Source organism: Ciconia boyciana, chromosome 1, assembly GCF_034638445.1.
Source record: "Ciconia boyciana chromosome 1, ASM3463844v1, whole genome shotgun sequence".
In the NCBI taxonomy this organism is placed as follows: domain Eukaryota; kingdom Metazoa; phylum Chordata; class Aves; order Ciconiiformes; family Ciconiidae; genus Ciconia; species Ciconia boyciana.
Genome location: NC_132934.1, coordinates 22,796,506 through 22,813,144, shown reverse-complemented (window position 1 = coordinate 22,813,144; position 16,639 = coordinate 22,796,506). Strand labels below are relative to the sequence as shown.

At 43.8% G+C, this 16,639-nt stretch overlaps 1 long non-coding RNA gene across 3 annotated transcripts; it reads left to right on the top strand.

Annotated features, from left to right (window-relative positions):
• The first annotated feature begins 1,899 nt into the window (after positions 1-1,899).
• On the top strand, positions 1,900-15,824 carry LOC140651259 (uncharacterized). 3 transcript variants are annotated; one of them, XR_012042329.1, is made up of 4 exons: positions 2,699-2,795; positions 2,954-3,118; positions 9,864-10,091; positions 15,630-15,824. It is a non-coding gene; the product is annotated as an uncharacterized lncRNA (long non-coding RNA). The 3 variants fall into 3 exon arrangements; XR_012042328.1 differs by lacking the exons at positions 2,699-2,795; positions 15,630-15,824 and adding an exon at positions 1,900-2,045 and having other exon boundaries at positions 9,864-11,659; XR_012042327.1 differs by lacking the exon at positions 15,630-15,824 and having other exon boundaries at positions 9,864-11,659.
• Positions 15,825-16,639: the final 815 nt, after the last annotated feature.

Sequence of the window (16,639 nt, the reverse complement as noted above, 5' to 3'; positions counted from 1 at the left end):
TCTACTTTCCTGTTCTAACATGCATTTCATAAAGCAAACACATACGTATGCAATGTCGATTAACACATAAGGTACAGGGAGCACGTCCAGGTGAGGCTCTTTATTTGGGCTGTTGCTTATTCCACAGGAGAGCTGTTCACTCTGAGATGGAGGAATTACTCTGGAGGTCACTTCCCTGCTGCTCCACTGGAAAAGAAATATGGGTTCATAAAAGCAAATGAAAACTAATTACAGATTAATCAGTTATATTGTGGTGCTTCATGACATTTTTTACTGGGAATTATTTTCCTCATGAAAAGCAGCAGTGGCTTCGCCATGATGGCTGCAGGGCTTGGTTGCACTCTCCATAGATGTGGCTCCTCTGGTTTCCCTAGAGTTACTCCACATATAGCTTTCAGAGGAAAAATGGGCATATGGTGGTGAATCATCATAAAACTTTTTGCAAAGCTCAAAATCCACAGTTCCCTAATATTTTTCTGTCAAGGCAGTAAAATTTACTTAGCAGTAAATTTTTCAAATCCCTTTTGTTTCTCATCTCTCTTCAGATACCCATTTCCTACCTACTTCTATCTACTGTCGATCACCCTCAGCAGTTTGCTTTTCCTGATGCTTCTGTTTCAGCTCCAGAGTTCCCAAGACATTCTTCCAATCTGAACATGAAACCACAGTCAGAACAGCAAATGCTGCCATTTTTACCTCACAGCTTTTTAACTCTGAATTTTTTACTAAGTTTAGTTTATTTATTCATATAGCAACATCAGACCCTGCGGGAGGTCCTTCCACTTTGCAAAGACAAGAATGGGGAAGTGAATACAAGTCTGCAAATGCTTTTCTTTCCTATAAAAATCTCAATTCCACTTAGATGCAAGGGGAACAAAAGGAGAAGAATGCTAAAATGATCTATAAAAGAGAGGAATGTGCAGGAGAGGAATGTGCAACCTATGACTAATGCAGTACCTCCTGAAAAAAAATACAAAGGATATATCTGCTGTCAAATTATCCCTTCCTATGAGGTAATGACCGAGGTATGAATTGCAGAGCCAAGTCTTCAGGGACCACACATGCACACACTAAGAGGTAATTTCTAAGGAGAGGGAATTGCTTGATTGTGAATCCTGACTTTGAAAGTCACTTGGCTTTACTGCCTTGGTTTTTGTTATTACAGAAGTATTATTTTGTATTAATACTTCTCCCAGTATTGCACAAAGAATTATCTCCTGGTCTGTTTATAGTGTCCTTGGATCCAGCCATGCAGACCAAAGATTGGCTTCCACCTCTGCACCCTCTCTAGCCCTTCTGTTCTCTTAGCTTCCATTGGGAAAAAAAACCCCACAGACATAAGATTGTTTTATCGCATTGTGATGACACAATCTTTTTCCTACTTTATTTTGCCATAGATATTCAAATGTTTATTTTGCTCTACACGTTCCTTGTGGTGGGAAACTGGCTTCAGAAGTAGTTTCTGCGTTTTCTTCTTATCAGTCATCTATTTTACTTTAGTAATTTGTTATCTGTTTTACTTTAGTCATTTACATCCTCCAACTGTTTATGTGGACAGACATAATTTGTCATTGGGTAGGAAGAGGGACATAGTATCAGTGTTTGTCTTTCAGGTAAATTTTAATTTATTCAAAGTTGTCTTTCAGAATTGCTTCACTATCATTCAGGAATCTAAAAGCTGAAATCAGGCATCTTTTCTTACCTCTTTCATTATCTCTTTCCTAATTTATTTTTTTCTAGGCATCCCTGAAAATTGTTCCAGTCCTTAAACTGTGTTAACTTCAGGCTGAATTCATGGACTGATTTTTAACTGGAGCTTCACCACCAATAACAACCATTTCAATGTAAATTCTCATTCCAGAATTTGATTTTTAGCTTCAGCCAATTGCATAACAGGATGCTTTGGGGTGATTCCAGGTGCTCTTTCAAGCAGACAATATGAGCAAGAAAATTATGCCAGAGATTTCAGAGGGAGAATTCATATGGTCAATGCCTGTGCCATGGTGGCTGTGCCACCGCAGGGAACAGCCTGTTGCTGTGTCCAGGTAATTATGATACTTCTTTGGCTCCAATGGCTGCATGCTGTGTTGGGGAGCTGAGCCTTGACATGGAAATGACAATAACCAAGGGTATATTCTGACACACAACCCCTTACAAAACTGCTTATCCTTGGCCACTTCCCAGTTATAACACAGCTTCTTTTCATTTTCAGAAGAGGGTAACTCAGAGAAAGTAAACCAGCTGGTTCTAAAAGCACAACCTGTCCCCTGTTTCCTATAAGGAAACTAGGCAAATGTAATATAGACTGTAATCTGTGTAAGTTTGTTCAAAGTTGGGAATTTCCACTTGACAAGCACTTCTGAAAACTGGTGCAATAATAATGAATGATGAATCCTGTGAAGAATAACAACAGGAACGGCAGTTTCCAGTAAGGCTGTCATGATAAGACCAAGTCACCCAGTGCTGGGAACCCCTGACAGAACTAGGGAGTAACACGGTGTGACAAAGGGAGAAACTACTGCAATATAGCAAATGCCATTAGTGTCAATCATCTTTCATGTGAATGTGTGAGGAAGTGTGACTTCTTCTTCTCTGCTGGTTATGGGTTATTTCGGATGAGAAAACCCCTTGGAATTTGCATAGATAACACCGAGCAGACTCTGGCCTTTGTGGACTGGGATCTTTCTGTGCTCCTTGAGGGACTGTTGCTGCTCAGGCTGAGCTCATCTGAATGGTCTTAACTGGTTTGTTGTAGAACTGAAAAAAAAAAATCACTCCACCTAAGGAGGGCACAGGTCAGTCGGGAAGCTCTAAGTCACTGTTTTTTTGCCATGCTAACCAATCCTGTTCTCAACCAGTTAGCAGCTACTCAAATTGCAAGGTTAATGAAATGAAATTAAAAAACATTTTAAAACTCTAAAGATTTTATTTTTGTTAATACTGTCCCATGAAGGGAGCAAGATAAGGAACCTCCAGAGGAGGTCAAGGATACAGTATCCCAACTCCCCGGATATTTGGGACATCTGGAAGAAGAGGAGGAGGCTTTCACTGTAGCACCATCTAGCCTATACCATGCTGTTGGAAACTACCCCTTCCAGTAGGCTGCTTTCTGCAGGAGGTAGGTGGAAGGCTTTGCAGCGGCTGGGCTGATGGTTACCCACTCGCATTTTACACTGCTGGGATTTTGAATTGGAAATTTAGGGTTTGCCAGGGGATCAGTAACACATGGAGTTGCTGCTCTTAAGCTGCAGTTGGGAGATGATACTGTAATAGTTTCATTTTCCATAGAGCTCCAGGGGTCTCAGAGATGTGGCCTGCTGAGCACAGTCATGCTGAACTCAGTCCAAGCTGTGTGGTTTATCACTGCTCCTCTCCACATGGGTGTTGAGGGAATGAACCAGCATCTTGACTTTTAATGAGGCATATTAAGTATGAAAGTTGAGAAAGAGATCAATCACAGACTGGATATGCTCCTTTTGCTGTAGAACTTTGCTCTTTTGCAGGCTAGCTCATGCCAGATTGTTGGATGATGACACACCAATCTGAATTATGAAAATACTTAACAGGAATTTATTGCTGCTATGTAGTAAGCCACAGGAAGGTAAGCAAATCAAAGGTGATAAGAAACGGCTACTTCCTCTTTTGGGTGAACTCAGCTTTCATGTGTGTGCTGAACTAATTATGGAGTCCTAGGCATTAAAACGTTATTCCTTGGCTAATGTACTGTGTAATGACAGTACATTTTGGGAAAATAATTACCTATGACTACATCAGTCTGATTAGACCTATCTGAAACATCAGTGACAAATTTATGCTAAACAGAAAAGGGTTGCAATTTTTTTCCAGCTTTTGATTCATGACAGAATTGATCACAATTATAATATAAATTTCAGATTTGGTATAGAAAGGGAAAATAGGATTTTTTTCCCAACTAAAAACTCATTTGGGGTGTACTTTCTGATCAGTTGTTCTGGTCAGGAGTCCTCTCTGAGCCAAAAAGATTTCTAGTAGGTCGACTCATAAAGGACTGTGCCCCTTAATGTAATTTGTTATATAGGGTTAAATAGGAAGGAGTGTGTCTTGTGAGCTTCTTTTTGAAGCAGCAGCAGACCCAGCTCAGGAGCACAAGAAACTTTGCAATTTCTGTGCAGATACAAGCAGTGAAAAGTCCTCTGGGGACCGGGAAATAAAAATAGAGGATAAGGCCATATTAGTATCATTAACCAGGCTCTTTAAGATCTAAGTACAACTTGTTGGTGTTGTAGTATAGCTAGAAGTGCCCATGAAGCAAGGAAACACATGCCTCTCTGACAAGGTTTCTGTAGAGTGAACGTGGATTTATAGAGCAGGGATAGACAGGCACAGTCTTGAGGACCGGAGTGTGGGTATCACCATGTTGTCACCCCGGGGAACATTCCCTTCTGGCAACACCAGCCATGTGCTGTCCAAAGGGTTTTTAAGGGAGGCGTCAGGCAGCCAGTCGTTTGGCATGTTGTATCCGTGCTCTGGGTTCATCTCTCTCCCTGCAGCTAATTCCAGTAAGGAGCTGCCTCCTGCAGCTGGCATTTTCTCACCAAATGACAAGGCTGTTTACAGAAATTCTTCCTTCTGCTCTCTCAGGAGCAGAATATCTCCACTTCCTTGTCTACTTTTACTCCCTTTCTTTCCATGGAGTTAAAAGAAAGATGATCAATTTTTGCCTCCTGCACAGAAAACTGTCTTTTTTTTTTTTAAAAATGGGAAGGCTAGGTTTAAAAAAAACAAAACAAAACAAAAAACTGCTTTCATTCTGAAAACTGAATTGCAGGAAAACCTGAGACATTACAAGCCACTCTAGCTAGTAACTGTGATTTAGTTTAAATAATAGGAGTGGGAGATATGTGGACTCAGGGGTGATAAAACTGTATTACAGAGACACAGTCTTGTGGGATTGATAAAAAAAAAGTTTGCATGTATGGGGTTTATGGGGATGAGGACAAGGCATAGACAAGTTATTTGACAGCATGCTTGTTACCTATACAATATAAAGAACAAATCTTACAGCCTGTGTTTAGCCACATGCCTCTCATGTTTGGTTTCATGTAGCTCATGGTTGTTCCCCTGCCAGCAGAGCTACATCCTAGTCAGTCACTTTCCTTTCTTATTAGCTTTTTAAAAAAGCCTAGATTCAATTCCTTTCCAGTAGTACAGGGATGATCTAACATATGAGCTCATGTGGGTCACTCCTAGTTTTATCTTACTCCCAACATTTTTGCATTATCACTTCTTCCTAGAGACCAAAATACTTCTGTGTTACCTAATTCCTAGTGTGAGCTTTCCCAAGGTTGTTTTCAGTTATATCATCAAGTCAGTGCACCTCTTGAAATTTATTTCTGTGTATTTCTTTCTGGTTGCCCTCTTTGCCATGCCACACTGACTGAAAAGCGGACCTTGAGGTCAAAACACACAGAGTGTAACAACAGTGGCCAACGCATGGTGGGTGTCCTGGGGTGGTCTTGCTGCACAGCTCCTTGTTGGCTCTACAGCCCCGTGGCTCTGTAGCTAGCAATCACGTGGCTTTGCTGATGAGTGCCGCATATCTGGCAGCAGATAAGGGATTTACAGTGAGGGATTATACATGGGCCCGGGCACTGAGCAGCTGATGATAGGTGGGAGGCAGCGTCTGTGGTGCTGAGCGCAGGTGGCAGTAGGAGGGCCCAGGATTAATAGGCATTTTGGGTGATGTATAAGAGAGGGTGATGCACTGGTACACCGGGGATTTTGGAGGTAGACTGCAGGTGCAGCTGTTTGGTATTGAAGAAGTCTGGGGAAATAGAGGCTTGTTGCTGGATGTGAACACCTATGTGTGCCTGGCCTGGCATGTAGAGTCCCTGCCCCACCACCTCCCAGCCCAGGGGACGGGGTTATTCCCTGCTGTGCAAGAAAAAAGAAGAACTCTTCTTCATTTAATTGACAGAAGATGCTATCATATAGATCTGAAATGATTTCACATTTATTACATTGTTTATTGCTATTGCTCTGAACCATGGTTCTCTGTGAGGAATCATCAGTCAGTCAGGCTAAGCTTTAAACATAAAAGTGCATAAAAAAAAGTGATTCCTCAAGGTGTTTCCCAGTAGATTACAAACCTGTATCAGCAAGATTTTGTACAGAGTCTTGGTTATAGTAATTAGTGTTCCTTCAAAACCAATGAAAATAACATGCTTGTACAGAGCTGGAATTTTGCTGTGAGATACCAGTCCATCTCACAGATTTATTGGTCCATAAAAATTACAGGCGTAAAACCAGCCTTCTCTTGGGCTTTTATGAAATCTGTTAAAAAAAGTCTAACACTATAAAAATGTGATATAATTTGTGACATCCCTTAAGTTACCAAGAAAAGACTGAACCAGGGCAAACCAACTCAAATTTAAACATACTGTCTATGCTGCTGCCAGAAATATAAAATCATGCTTGAGTGCCACAGCCTTATTTTATAGCACATGCCTGAACATAAATTTTATGGTTTAGATAAAGCCTTTTGAAAATAGACATTTATGAATCTTTTATTATAGAAGACTCTTCACTGGGCACCACTGTAATAAAATCGTATCTCTGCAAAACAGATCATAGTGTCACTTTGACTGTTACCATGCAACAGAGTGTTGTTTCAAAGCCTGACCACAAACCATATGCCAAAATGCTCCAGTTTGGAGCAGCAAAGGTTTAAGTTATCCTTTGTGAAGAAATGGTACATTCCCTTGAAGTCCAGTTGTTCTAAAATTGAAAATGAAATGTTGACATTGGAAAGCTTTGGCTTTAGAGAACCTGCGAGCTAAGCATGGTTTGACTCTAGAGTCCAGTTCTCCAGTCCACGGGGAGTTCCCAAAGGTGATGATGGACCATTGTTAAACATTTTATTAGAACCTGAAGGTGCTACTGCTGCTAAATGCACAAGGGCAAAGGAGCGAGACTTAGATCATCCACTCTAGTTGTAGTTTCACTCCATGGCTCTGGTTTGGCCCTCTCCAGTCTGCTTTAGCTAGGACAAAGCCCCCTGGGGACAGTTCACTCCAGGCTCTTTTCTCAAAAGGTAGTATGTATGAGACTATCCTGGCTTTGGCTCTCTTCCCCTGTACAGTCTTTCCACAATATATCAGCATCTTTTGCCCTCTCACACACCTCCACACGCTCCTATAGCATATCCCTGGACACACAATACACGCCCTACATCGCTTGCTATGAAAACATCCTAATGGACTGCAAAACACCTCTTAACGTTATTTTAAACCTTTTGAACTGAAAGCAGCAGACAGAATAGTAGCAGTATCTTAGAACCACTGGTGTACCACATGAGGCATGAGGAGATCTGCTGTGTGGAATGGGCATGAACCAGCCCATGCTACTTAGAGTCTTTACTTGGCAGTAGTAAACTAAAAGCAAACTGCAAGCAAGCTAAACAGGGTCAAGGCATTGGCTTGAGAAGTAGCGTCTATCATTCGTACTGTTTGGTGTTTACTACCGCTCTCCCTGGCCCAGTTTTGGCCTGACCATTAACTAGCACTCCCTCAGATGATGGCCAGGAGTGGCTTGAGGGATAACATGAGGCCAGGGGCTGGTTGCAATACATGGTATGGAGAAGGCCTTGCTGTTCTGGAGGGGAAGAGGCTCTAGCTATGCTGGAGCAAGCAAGCCAGGCTGTCCTATTCGTTTGCATGGTCAGAAAACATACCCCAGTTGTCCAGCTTACCAATATAGATGTGGCCAGTATTTCATAAAAATCAGCATTATAGTTTGCTAGAGCAAATGTAAAAGGAAAACACTACAACGCTGTTTAAATATGGTAGGTTCCTCTTTACTGTAATGTCCTTTTGTAACTTCATGACCTAATTGGCTGAACTCAGTATGTTTTTAGTGCAGTTAAACAGAACCCAGTTTCAATCCCAAGCAAAATTCCAACATTTCAACATTTGTTTTTGTTACACATAAAGAAAAAATGTGAGCACGTAGTTCTTCATAGATGTTCCCACAAAAGGTTAATTAAAAATCTAGAAGTTTTTCTGCTGTTTTTAAAATCTAAATGAAATGTTATCATAGTCCACAATCAAAAGAATCCATTTTGGTTTACTGAAGTGAGCCCAAATGATTCATTTTCAGGTCTTCACCTCCCATCATACACCCAGCATAATGAAGTAATATGACTATGCAGAGTGATCAAAAGAAAACATGTATTCACAATGAAAAATGTAGGGAATGAGAAGCCTCTAATCTAGTAGCTGGGGCAATGATTTGGCCGACGATGGGATTAATCTGATCAGGTGTAGACATCTACCGCTGAGCTGGTTGTCTGCTCTCTTATTATAGTCACTGGAAAGAAATAGGCACTGTCTGGAAAATGAACAAGGTTCAGTTTCTGAATGTAACTTAACCACACAGACAGAGCTAATGATCTAATTCTAGGTAATTTTAATGAGTAGAAACAGGCCTTTTGGGGTGAAATCCTTTGCCAATATTTACTTCAGAGACAGACAGAAAAGGACCCAGAGGCAGGCACAAAACAAATTCAACTTGCATTTTGTATTTTATCATATGCAGGTAAATTTCTGTCAGGTTTTTACTGCCCGTATTCCCGAGAGACAGGCATTCTGCAAAATCCTCCAGCACTGGAGTCTGAAGCAGCCCAGAAAGCCTGTGAATGATCTCTGTAGCATATCTCAGGATAATCTGTATAAGCAATGATAGACAATGACAATGAAGTGAGAAGCAATAAGAGCTTTTCTGAATGCCAGGAGGTATTCAAGCTTTTGAACTCATGCATCTGGCATCAGATCACTCTGTGCTGCAGTTATTAGGACAGTCTGGTGGATAACTTAATCAGGATGACTTAATCAGGCACAACTTTAAACACCACAAGTGAATAGTCATAGATTCTGAACAACAAGGATTTTTTTTGTACTTACTGCAGGTTTGACTTGTTTACAGGACTAACCAAAAAGAAACGTAAATGTTTCCATTTCTGAAAAGCTCAGAGTTAGGAATGCCTTGCTGGTGTCTCCTGGACAATGGAGGAATCTCTGTAGGCTTGCTCTCAGCTCCTTCTGATTGCTACATCTCTTTCCAAAATCAGAGGGAAATCCTGTGCCTCCACCCAACCCAAATATTCTGTACCCCGTTCTATTGTCACAGAATGGAGGTGGGAGGAAAAGCATCCCATCACCCCTCAGCTTAAATCTAGATGGTTGCTGTGATGAGCAACAATCTCTTCTTGACTAATCTTTATTACCTTAATTGTCATCAGCAAAACCTTGATAGGCAGGATCACCAGGCTTTATGATGAGTTTTCCCGTCTGAGAGAGATTATCTAACACTGTGTGACCTATTGCAACTGTATACCCCAAAGTACTGTCTGGAGATCCAACGAGCAGTGAAACAGCCTACTCCTACATTTGATCATGCTATGTTAGCAGATCCTGACTACATTGTTTCTACCTCACAAGGTATTTCTTAAAAATCCACTCTGCTGAGAGTGACTGGAGAATCTTTGCTAAAGTAAAGAAGTTCAATTATGTTCTTCCCCAGAGCTCACAAAACCCATCTAGGAATAGTGACCTAAAATCTAAGTGCCAGACAATATCCTATTCTTTGTCTTTTGGACCATATATTTCGGCTGTCTCCTTGTGTGTTGCTATGGCCATAATGGAGGCAGAGGATACGTCAAGCTCTAACCATTTAGGAACTCTCCAAAAGGATGGCAGATTGCATGAAGAACTCTTACAAGATGGTCAAGAGGGACTTAGTTGTGAATGTAAGAGTATTTGTAGCATTTTTAATGGACCATTTTCTTTTGATGTTATGCTATTTACATTTTTTTTTTTCATATGCAGTGAAACAGAACACCGGAGATGTCTCAGCAGTGTCAGTGAAAAAAAGGCATTTGAAAGACCAAACCTAAATCTCTGGTGACACATGAATTTACAGAAGCCTCTGGATTTAACAGCTGGCAAAGCACTCCTGTAATCACTGCTCTCCTTCACTTCTGCACATTATGAGTTTGGTGTTGCCCACAGCAGAAAACCCCTCAAAGGGCTTCCCTTTTGAGGGATTTTCTCAAGGTAACTTATGTTACGGTAACTGGAGTTTTTCAGACTGTGCTGCTCACTCTGATCTGTCCTCTTTTCCTCATCAAGGGAACTGCTATGTTATAGGCACAGGCTGTCCTTTGTGCCCCCATCATGAACTGTGAACCACCACAGAGTGCATGCCCGCTACATATCTATATAGACAGGTGTATATATATATATATATATATAAAAAAATATTCACACTTGTCTCTCGAATATACACAGCAAAGAGACCGCAAGGCCATGTACAAGCGCCATGCATATGCCAAGAGCTCTTACACAGTTCCACACGCTGGCAGCTAAAATGAGTTCTCAGTTCTAAGACTGGTTTTCTTTTATAATCTCATTGCTGTCTTGCAGCCCAGGGTGATGGTAGCTCTGGTATCTTCACTCATGTAACTTTTCTGCCATGGATTGACTGGCAGAAAGGAAGGCATGATTCAGTCTCTTGGCCAAGCTCAGCCCCTGGGGATCCCTAATAAATAAACACAGGCACACACTGTTTTGCACTCCCATGCAGAACTGTGGGGAAATAAATTAAATTGAGGCAATTAAACCAAGCTCTCTAGGCTTTGAAGAAAAGGTTTTTCCTCAGTCATAAGCAATGCACTGTACAAACAGGTGTAAACAAAGGGAACACGGGGAGAGAGAAACAAAATACGTCATGAATATCCCCAAAGGCAAACTACCACCCCCAGAATATACTAGTGCCATGCTAAATCCAAGTTTTTCCCCTGTGAGGGTGGAAGCAGCATGTAGTGGCTCACCTCAGACAACCACAACAGCTTGTGTGCTCATTGATCTGGAAGACTGTGACCTCTGCTCCAGAAGCTTATTTTTCAGGTCATGGCTGAAAATGAAGGTCTGGATTTTCTTGGAGAACTGCCTGAAATCCTTTTTCTCTAAGCCAGTTGCCAGTGGATAAGCAAAGCCATCCTCACCTGTAGCTGTGCTGGGTGACATGACACGTGAATGGAGAGCAAGTCGCTTGAGCAAATTATTAATATTTTATATGACAAAGACGATGAAAAAAAATAATGCAGCAAGAAGAGCAAAAACGTATGTTTGACGTATGAATCAGCTTCCCAATCCAACTTTTTTCACTGCAAATTAAAAAAGATAACTCCCTTTGTACAAGCTATTAACCAGTAATTTTTCCATGGTAAAGGTTTTGTAATGTTGCTGTGTCCTCTGTCCAATACAGAAGTAATGGGGCATCTTTGCTGGGTTCCCAGGAACGGGTAATTAATTTAAACTGTGGCTTTGTTAGCTCACGTCCAGGAATTTTAGTAGTAGGGGAACCCTCTTTCAGACTTTTCATTTTACATGGTGACTAGAAATTACCTGGCCAACTTCATAATCAACCCAGAAAGGATTTAAATTTGGGAGTTCCTCTTTTGCATTTCGGCGGCAGCAGCAGTTTCTCTCTGTACCTTCACAGAATCACAGAATCACAGAATCACAGAATCGTATAGGTTGGAAAAGACCTTTAAGATCATCGAGTCCAACCGTAAACCTAACACTACCAAGACCACCACTATACCATGTCCCTAAGCACCTCATCCAAACGTCTTTTAAATACTTCCAGGGATGGCGACTCAACCACTTCCCTGGGCAGCCTGTTCCAATGCTTGACAACCCTTTCAGTGAAGTAAAATTTCCTAATATCCAGTGTAAACCTCCCCTGGTGCAACTTGAAGCCATTTCCTCTTGTCCTATCACTTGTTACCTGGGAGAAGAGACTGACCCCCACCTCTCTACAACCTCCTTTCAGGTAGCTGTAGAGAGCGATAAGGTCTCCCCTCTGCCTCCTTTTCTCCAGGCTAAACAACCCCAGTTCCCTCAGCCACTCGTCATAAGACTTGTGCTCTAGACCCTTCACCACCTTCGTTGCCCTTCTCTGGACACACTCCAGCACCTCAATGTCTCTCTTGTAGTGGGGGGTCCAAACCTGAACACAGTATTTGAGGTGCGGCCTCACCAGTGCCGAGTACAGGGGCACGATCACTTCCCTAGTCCTGCTGGCCACACTATTTTTGATACAAGCCAGGATGCTATTGGCTTTCTTGGCCACCTGGGCACACTGCTGGCTCATATTCAGGCAGCCGTCAACCAACACTCCCAGGTCCTTCTCTGCCAGGCAGCCTTCCAGCCACTCTTCCCCAAGCCTGTAGCGTTGCATGGGGTTGCTGTGGCCCAAGTGCAGGACCTTGCACTTGGCCTTGTTAAACCTCATACAATTGACCTCGGCCCATTGATCCAGCCTGTCCAGGTCCCTCCGCAGAGCCTTCCTCCCCTCAAGCAGATCAACACTCCCGCATAACTTGGTGTCATCTGCAAACTTACTGAGGGTGCACTCGATCCCTTCATCCAGATCATTGATAAAGATATTAAACAGAACTGGCCCCAACACAGAGCCCTGGGGAACACCGCTTGTGACTGGCTGCCAACTGGAGTAAACTCCATTCACCACCACTCTTTGGGCCCAGCCATCCAGCCAGTTCTTTACCCAGTGAAGAGTACTCCTGTCCAAGCCATGAGCAGCCTTGAGCAGTTTCTCCAGGAGAATGCTGTGGGAAACCATGTCAAAGGCTTTACTGAAGTCTAGGTAGACAACATCCACAGCCTTTCACTCATCTACTAGGCGGGTCACCTTGTCGTAGAAGGAGATCAGATTGGTCAAGCAGGACCTGCCTTTCCTGAACCCATGCTGGCTGGGCTTGATCCCTTGGTTATTCTCTACATGCTGTGTGATAGCACTCAGGATGATCTGCTCAAACCTTCCCGCATAGGGGATGTTTTGAAACATCTTGTGTGCCACGAGTTGCTCATATGGTTTGGGAATCCCTGACCAGAGGCTAGTCTGAGCTGCCTCCCCCACTTCTCCCAGCCTCTCACAGATATTCCAAGGCTCTGCTCAGAACAGGTATTTTTGGCTATTTCAGAAAGCTGTGTTGTTTATTCCAAGAACCCATCTGAAGAATTTACACATCAAAGCCCATGCTGCCAAGAATATGGAAATTATAACTGCAATACAAAGGATGTTTAAGAAAACCAAGACTTGATCCTAATGAAATAAATGCTTATTGCATCCACTATAGCAAGCAGGGGATCTTTGTGTGAAGGTATAGGACAAAATACTTGCTGCTTGAAATGGTGGTATAATTATTTTAATAGGCTAATAACCAGGTGAAGACACATTCAGGTCATGTCAATGAGGTCTGTCTTTTACAAGCAGAAGTGCAGAAATTGCACCTGTGAATGGGAAGATGGTGTTCCTGTGACTCATCCGTAAACCGTGGACATGGTCCCACAGCAGCTGAAGGGCAGGGACCTGCACTTTCCTCTCTGCTGGTATCATCTGTTGCTCATCTGAGCTGAGATGTGCCTGAACTTGCTGCCTTCACTCTTCAGCCTGCATTGCCGATATTCCCACTGTTTCTGCAGATCCCCTCTGACTGTTTGATATTGTCTTTTTAAGTATATGTCAGATCTTGATGAACAGTCAGTGGTCTTGACAAATGATAGTCCCATGTGCAGTCATATAGCAATGCAGAAGCAAACTGTCCTCCTCCTCCTGGTACCTGATTGGCACTGCCGTTGAAGCAAATGGAAATGTCACCCAAGCAGGTGTCCATGTGTGTGGAGGATGTAGCACTGAGCTCTTCTGGAGGTAATGGTCATCACCACGAGAATCCACAGCAATTACTAAGACTGTTGCTCTTCTGGAGGACATGGTCACCACCATGAGAATCCACAGCAATGGCCAAGCGTACTACTGTCCTCCAGTGAGGTGTGAGAAAGTTTTGGTAGAAACCCAAAGGATTTCTCAAGAATGGTTAAGAAAAAAGTAAAGGCAAAAGCAGGAGTGGTATGTGCTGCCCTTCCTGTGCAAGTACAATTCTGAGGAACTGGGAAAAAAACAAAAATAGGAAGTTACATTGCAACACGAGGCTACTTCATCCAGGAGCAGTGAGTGCTTCCATTTTTTTGAGAAGATGATTCAATCAACACTGTTTTGCTGTCATGTTAGGGGGGAGAATGTGTGCTTAAAGTGAGGACAATTTCACGCACTTGAGACACAGGGAGGTTTTATTTGCGCATGAACTCTGTCTTTTAATAGAACTTGTTGAGAAAAGCCCCTGTGAGAGGACTGAAAGCTGTGTTCTCTTTTTTTTCTTCTGGCAACATCATGGATACTTTTAAGCTAAGGTCACCTACAGGAGAAAAGGAGTCCAGATGTGACAAGCTGCAAAGCTAATCTTCTTTCAGGGAGGAGGGGTTGGTGTATATGGTTTTTCAGCTACTGGTGGTGAAGTTGATGGCTTAAGATGGCTTGGGCCGGTCATCAGAGCTGAAGGAGTGAGGTCCTTCATCCTACATTTGTCTCCCCTTGCTCTCAGTTGCATGATTTCCCTATTCATCTTGCACCAATTTGCACTTGTCAGACCCTGAGCTGATTTAACTCCCTTACTTGGCAGAAAACTGACCTAGGAAAAAAATGGTCTTATGCTTGATTAGAGATAGGTTAGGGCTTCATGGAGAGAGAGGTAGAGATAGCAGGAAGAACACCTCGTTTACAGACCATATCTCTTTGGCCATTCTGTTTAAATTTAACCCTGGCTTCAGAGGGGATTTGATCCCTGTGCTGAGAAAAGGATCTAGTCCCAGCAGTACTGAACTAAATGTTTTAATGCTCTTAGTGTTTCACACAGAGAATTAATTCCTGCCCCCTCCGAAATGGCAGGAATTGGCTTTCATAGAACCATGATACTACCTCTATTTGTGGAAATTTGTTGAGACTGCAAATGAGAATTACTATCCCAAGCTGATAATGGTTCTTTTGTGCCTTTGCAAGACATGTTTTCAGGGTTGATATCTTGCCAAAGTTGCAATGAAATTAAAGCTGTGCAAGAATAGTACAATGAAAAGCATCGAGCTACATGATGTGGAGGGGTGTAAATCGCTGCACAAGTATGGTACTAGAGTTTTGTGCTGGATAGGGAGGTGGACTGGAATTCGGAGAATCTGAATTCTGGCCTGTGCTTTGCCCATGACTTAGTTTATCACCTAAAATGAGGCACTCAACCCTGCTGTGATTTTGCTACCTCATGTACAAATTACACCGAGTTGATACTCACTTCTTGCTTTAACATCAAAGAATTAAAAAAACCCCTTATGTAAATTATAAGTAGTAAAGTTTCACAACACAGGACACTCCTGGAGATTGTTTCTTATGTGGAAATGTACCCCTTCATAAGTTAGCTGCTTTACCGAACCCACCCCCACTTTTTTCAAACCACAGAAATTCTGTTTGCTGAAATGGACAAAGTTTTGCATTGTCCCGGATTGTCCCGGAGACAATCCTCTACTGTTGCAACTTATTACCACATTCTGATTTGCTCAGTATCATTTGGCAACAATCTGAAATGGCATTTCTGGGATTTCATCTGCTCTTGACCAGGAAAATAAACAGAAAGTCTCCGTGCCCCGACGAGGCTCACTGCTTTTCCCTCCTCCCCTCTCCAGCTCTCCAGCTACTGCTTTTTATTCGAAGGAACAGGGCTCTGACTGTCACCGCAGCGTAGCGAAGCTACATGAACTTCTCTCCCCAGTGACATCGATCCTGCTACGGAGAGCAAACCGCCTGGGAAGCGCTCCTGCTGGCAGAGCTGCCAGCCCTCCTGCGCAGCCCCGCTGCCCGCGCCCGCCCGCCGCGCTGCCCGCGCCCGCCCGCCGCGCTGCCCGCGCCCGCCCGCCGCGCTGCCCGCGCCCGCCCGCCGCGCTGCCCGCGCCCGCCCGCCGCGCTGCCCGCGCCCGCCCGCCGCGCTGCCCGCGCCGCGGCCCTCGGGCGCCCCCTGCCGGCGGCGGGGCGCCGGGCGGCGCTGCCCGCGGTGCGCCCTGGTGCCGGGTAGTGGTGGGGCAGCGGGGGGCACGGCGGCCCCCGGGCTGCCCGGACACCCGGCGGGGGCAAGGACCCGGGGCACAGGGCACCGAGTTAGCACCGGAGCAAAACCCGCTTTAGTCTGCCGTGCGGATAGCGACCCTCCAGAAGCGCTGCTGCACGCCAGCGGGCAGGGTGATCAATCTTACGCCTGCTGCTGGCGATTGCTCTCCCGTCTCGCATCCCCGAGGGGACCTCCTGCCCACATGCATGGCGCTGCCTTCGCTCCGCAGCCTGAGCGAGACATGTGGTAAACAACTGCAGAGAATGAAGATGGATCGCTGAGTGTATACCATCCCTTGCAGATGTACCATGAATTAACGAAGAAGATTGAACAGAAAGTACTCTGAAGTCTCACAGTGTTCAGCAGAGAGTTATATTTTCTATGAATTGTTAAGTAAAGTGGAGTTGTATGACAGGAATATAGCGGCTTTCCTATGTATTCTGACATTGCATGTATCTTTCATGGTGCAGCACAGGCTGGTGGCTCCCATGGGCTGGGGGCCAGGAGTGGTGAGGGCTGCCCATGGGGTGTGTCAGGGCAAGGCCTGACTCCTGAAAAAATAGAAGAAGTTTCCATGCTGGGCTTTCAGAT